Source organism: Eleginops maclovinus, chromosome 9 (genome assembly GCF_036324505.1).
Source record: "Eleginops maclovinus isolate JMC-PN-2008 ecotype Puerto Natales chromosome 9, JC_Emac_rtc_rv5, whole genome shotgun sequence".
Lineage (NCBI taxonomy): Eukaryota > Metazoa > Chordata > Actinopteri > Perciformes > Eleginopidae > Eleginops > Eleginops maclovinus.
This window is the reverse complement of record NC_086357.1, coordinates 10,760,374-10,766,373: the sequence shown is the minus strand read 5'-3', so window position 1 is coordinate 10,766,373 and position 6,000 is coordinate 10,760,374. Positions and strand designations below refer to the sequence as shown.

The window sequence follows — 6,000 nt, the reverse complement described above, 5'->3', positions numbered from 1 at the left end:
CACACAGGCAGTTTGCTGATCACCATTTTCTGAACAGACAAATACGTTTATTTTAATGATCAGATCACCATAGCCAATGCCTCTGGAACTTTGTGTTGCATGGATTTAATTGACCACATGTTGAGTGGTTTGTTTGAAGTATGACTTTTAGATTTAGAAGTGACTCTGCGTTTCTCTTAGTCACTACTTTTAGTAACTGGACCTCATCTGTACTTTTTGTGGTGAAAAATGTGAACCAAAGTAAAGCCTTAAGCAATGGCTCCCTTCCTTGTCTTGCTTACGATGGTTCATTTGAAGAGAGATTTCCGTCTGGAAAAGGAATTAATGCTGTATTTTATATAAACACTATTATAAAATAAAAATATGGTCACAGAATTGAGCTTTAGCTTTATTATTGATGTCCTTGTTGATGTCCCGAAACTTATGATGAATTCAATTATAAATATGTTTAAATATCCTAGTTTTGTTTATCCTATTGTGGCTTATGACATTTGAACTTAGCTAAGTTAAGTGCTTGGCTTTGTGGCAGTTTGGCAGGAAGAAGAATCAATCTGATAATAAGTTTGAAACCCAATGTTTCACAATATTGTTTAACCATTTATGTGGAAATGAAAGCTAAATTAGGCCTATCGGAAATGAACATCCATGGTATTCCAAGTCTGAACTGGCACTCAACTGCAGCAAGTCAGAACTAAAGCAGAAAAACCAGAATTTAACATTTATGAATTAGATTTATGTATTTGTATATATTTTCATATCTTTAATGTTTCTCTCCTGATGTAACTTTTCTACTTACATTCAGAAAAGGAAGAAGTTGAATGCATTTAAAAGGAATAATATTTAGATAATACTAATAAGAATGATAAATAAGATTATTTAAATCAAAGCTCTTTCTTTTTCATCCAAAAGACAGTTTTGACCATCATGCACTTAAGCTGCTTTCTCAGCCTTGTGAGTAGCTCAAGATCAAAACACACCTACATGTTTGTGGCAGCGTGTGTGTGTTTCAATGTTTGTGTGTCGTATGCGGGGCCATTTAGTCATCTCGGCTTTCATAGCGGCAGGATGGGCTCCTTGTATTGTCTGAAAGGAAACGCACACACACACACACACAAACATGCACACGCATGCACGTGTCTGGGTGTTATCAACTCTAGACAATACGGAGGAACAGGAAGACAAAGACAGGAGAGAGTGTTGTCCTGAGGGCCAGTCAGTGCATACACACACACACACACACACACACACACACACACACACACACACACACACACACACACACACACACACACACACACACACACACACACACACACACACACACACACACACCACACACACAATGACATGACCTCATACCTGGTAAACACAGACTTCTTACTAGACCAAATGTAATCTTTTTTGCCACCATTCCCCCATATTTTAAAGGTATCTCGAGGTAGATTTAAAGCTATGATGCTGATTTATTTATCAACAGTAGTTCAACTTTACAAGTCTTAAGTGCACCTCAAGTTGCCAAACGTGTCACAACCATGCAACCTTTTCATCCCTTCTCTGCAAATAGCAACATTAGGTCACATTTAAATCTTCTCTAAGCACCGGACACGATAGTCCTGTTGGTGTAAGTGATCCCAAACAAAAAGACTTGAAATATGGGGCTGTGCAGGGAACACAGAGGAGGAGGAGGAGGAGGAGGAGGAGGAGGAGGAGGAGGAGGAGGAGGAGGAGGGGGATGGCAGTGAGAATTTTGTTCAGGGGATATGGGGGCAAGAGACCACTCAGCTAAAAACAAGAAAGAAACAAAACTCCTCCCAAACACAGTAGAGAAAGAGGAGGGGCTGGATCCTCACAAATCACTCCCCTGAGAGAGAAAGAGGAGGGCAGGGCTTCTGATTGCTCGGCGCTACTTGTTGTTGCCTGTCTCAAGGAGCATGAGTCCATAATCTCTCAGCCGGTCCACTAGTCAGAAGCTCAGTCATTCAAACAAACTATGAGAGAGAATACTCTGGATAAATACAACTGAAAGAAAAATAGGAGCAAAGACCAAGGAAAGGAAAAGAGGTATGGAAATGTGTTGGGATGTGTGTGGAGGAATATGTTGTGTTGAGTGTTGATGGTCATCTCCTCTGCATGCATTAGTGTCTTTTCAGGCTTTTTTTAATCTAAAGGTAAAAATAGTAAATCATGTTTTCTCTTTCTGTGGCTGCTGTGTATTTCACCACACTGCCATGCCCTCTCCTCTCAGCTGTCTCTCTCTCCATCCCTGTTGGTTGAATGTTTACAGCTCACAAGTGAGTTAGATTTGCTCAGGGACATTTTGAGCAATAAGTCGTCTTCCCAAGGCGCTGGGTGTAACTGTGGTTGATGGTGTTGGTTGGTGCTGCTAACTGTAGAAACCCCCAGCAGGAAATAATTACAAGAAATATGAGGGATAAGAGAAGTTCATTCATCAGGGTTTTGGGTTTGGATCAAGATTACAGTGTTTTTGACAAGTTTATTTTCTTAGCCAAACATCATGAATAGGTTTTGATACTGCTGTAAACCCATCAATACTTATTTTAGTATTTTATGTTGAACTTGAAAAGGTTAAGGAGGCTCTTATCAAACAGCTGCTGGGCTCAGAAACCCTTTGACAGGTTGGAACTCTCTGACCTTTGAGAACACCTCTTTAAACAGCAAACCACCCACGAGATGATGACAGGCAGACATATGTGTGCATCTGTGTGAGTGGATGTTTTGTGCAGAGAAACACACATGCAGCAGTTTGTTTTCAGACATTAGTCAGTGTCAGGTCTGAACCCTGTAATGGCGAGCCATGGAGATTCAACCTTTGATTAATGCTGAAATGAGTCCGACTCACATAGCTCAGCTGTAACTGTGAGACGGTTGCGTACTTGCAGTGGCAGTGTTGTGTGTGTGTGTGTGTATATGTTTGTGGTGTTGTGTTACTTGCCCCTGTGGGATGAAATGGTTGGTATTCCAGCCAGCAGTCAACACGCAACTTGTAATCTTCAAAAAGCCGGACCGTAGCAAACTAAAAGACGAAAACGATAATAAACTTTTCAAGACTTTAACTTCAGTATTCAGATGAGATACTTCTATGTTACGTAAGCAGTACCACCTTCACCAACTTTAAACTTTGCTAAATACTTTTTTAACAATAGGCTACTAGTGTCTCCAATGCCATCTGATGCTACCAGTTCATTTGTAGATGAAAATGTTAAATATTGAATGTAGAAATCTGAAAGGAGCGTTACTACATTTACTTTTGGTACTCACATTTCAAATGTGCAACTTGTTTTATAAAAAGCAAAGGCAACAATATCACTTCCGTCCATTAAGGAATTGTATTTATTTTCATCTGAATGATTGTTAGATGGTAAGACTGACACACTGAACGTCTTTGAAACATAAACACATGCCAATTTAGCATGTCCTTTTATAACTTAGCAATTGCTTGGTTGGTCATGGTCATTTTAATTGTAGCTATAAAGTTGTTACACCCAAACGGCCAGCTGAGATGACACCACAAGTGCAACTTAACTGCATGTGCAACCATCTTTGATATTGCTGGAGCATCAATTCACGTACAGCTTGAGTTATAGATTTGAGATAGCTTCGGGAAAAAACATACTTTTTTTAACTAAATACTGACCGACTCAGCTGGTTGCTTCTGTGTGACTGATTGACTTGCTGCATCACAGTGTGCTAATCACGGACTGTACACACATTTTGTCTCACAAAGTCCATCTCTTAGACGACATATGAAATGAGAACACCTGGAGGGTAGTTGGTGTGTGTGTGTGTGCGTGACAGAAAGAGAGATTCAAAAGTTTTAAATGGCAGCTACTGCTGTGGGATTTAATAAAAGACTCACTAATATGTTGCACACACATACACACTGGTAAACCTACGCACCGAAGAGCGCAGTAGGACCTCTCTCTCTCTGTCTGTCTAACAAAGGCCGGCTCTAAACAGCGGTCATGTGACAGTTGTTCCCATTGTTCACTTCTGGCCAGGGGTGGTTTGCTAATGCTGTGTGTGCATGCGTGCGTGCGTGTGTTTGTGTGCATGCCATAGCAGGAAGACTCTTTAAGCCAGCTAGAGGAAACCCCTTATTCCCAAAGATGTTTGTGTTGTCCTCTCTTTTGTGTGTCAAATTTTAATAAGGGACCATAAGTGCAACATGTGATTGTTGCTGATTTAACTCTACCTTATTTATAAATCTTAATTATTGTGTAGAGTAGGTTTTGTTTTGTATACTAGAGAACTTTTAGTCAAACCTGAATTCTCAGCAGTGGCCAAAATGCCTAGTTTGTAAAGTTCTTGAGTGGATTAAAGACAAAGCTTTCCGACTCCTCATTGATGTATATAGTCAGACAGAGAGATAGGACAAGTTCTCAACCCCTATGAAACAGAAGTACAAAGAATAACAGCGATGGTGAAAGGAGTTTTATTGCTGGTGATCCTATATAATGAGCTGCCTGCCGACTAAATGTTTATACTGTCATTTCCTCTTCCTGTTAATCTGCGCTCATTTCCCACCCAAGGACTTGTTTGTGTGTGTTTGTGTGAGTGTGTGCTGGCGTTCCCGAACCCAAGGCCTTTGCTAGTGTTGCTGATAAAGCAAACCTCACCTCAGAGTATTTTGTCTTTTGCACCATGGTCAAGGGAAATACTCCTGATTGGTTGCCAGGTGTCTGTTTAAATGTTAGAGCCGAGTATTTTTCCACTGTCAAATCTTATTTGAGAATGAAATCTTCAATGAAGGCTGGTTTGAATCCTCTGAACTGATGTCCATTTCGACCAATAAGTTATCTGCAGATGTTAGCTAATTTGAGATGTATTAGTTTCGCTAAACAGTTAGTTTGAAAGGATGTTATGTCAGTAGCAAATTCAAATCATAACCTCAACTAATCTAAAATGTTGAGAGAGAGAGCGAGGAGGGTTTTATTAGGTGTAATGTTAGATTCGGCTCGATTCTCCAGATTTCTGACTTACAAACTAACCTAAACATGGTTAAACTGACAACAGACCAAATGTTTCTGTGTGTTTGTGTGGGTATTGAAGTATGCGCTAGCCCATAGCTGAACAGCTGTAGGGAGGAGAGGAGGAGGCAGTCAGAAAGACAGAGGGGGATAAAAAAGAGCAAAGTCCATTATTACAAGAGGAGGGAGGACAAAGGGCAGAAAGAAGGTGACGAAGTGAAGAAGCAAAAGAAGAGCTGACATCATGACGGACAGGCAGAAGGAGGGAGGGGGGTTGTGTGGCTGTGTGGAAGGGCACAACACTAAAAGAGAAAGGGGAAGATGGATGAGTAGGGATGAAGTCAAAAGAAGAAAGAGGGATTTAAATAAGGCAGAAAATTAAAATAAGCAGTGTTGAAGGACCTAGTAGATGGAGAGAGGAGAGGCTAAAGGACAAAGTGAGATTTTCACACATTCCCTGCATGTGGAAACAATTTCGTAAGCAATTAGCATGAATAATATATTACTACGATTAATCAACAAAGTATTCATGTGCGTAAGTGCTGTGTGTTTTCACTCAGTGAGAGACATCCCTTTCTACTCTACAGGGGAGGGTGTGTGTCTGGCAGATGGCCAGGGCCACACACGCAAATACACATTAACACAGACTGACCATCCCTGAGGGTCTTATAATAGGTCCTCCTCCTGTAGTCCTTCTGCCCCTCAGAGGAATCCACTCTCTGACCCAGCATGCCTTCACAGGGCTTTACAGTGTGTTTTTGTGTGAGTGTGTGTGTGTATTCTTTCCTTGTCACGCTGAAATGTCGGCCAGCTGTTCCTCTCCCTAAAACTCTATTTGCATTTTTATTATCATTCATTATGGCAAGCTGTAGACTCAATGACCCCCTGCTAAAGGTTTACTTCCCATTTATAATCCAGGTTTCTGTACATGCTAAGGTCAGAAGCTTATACACCTCTTATTTAATATTTAATGTCTCCCCACGATTTATTTATTATTGCCATATTCAGTATT

General features: G+C 40.6%; 1 protein-coding gene across 1 annotated transcript in view; it reads left to right on the top strand.

Annotated features, from left to right (window-relative positions):
- Window positions 1-1,939: 1,939 nt before the first annotated feature.
- bcar3 (BCAR3 adaptor protein, NSP family member) overlaps window positions 1,940-6,000 on the top strand; it is a 37,531-nt gene continuing 33,470 nt past the window's right edge. The window contains 1 exon segment of the mRNA XM_063891434.1: window positions 1,940-2,061. The gene's annotated coding sequence lies outside the window, so the exon portion shown is untranslated.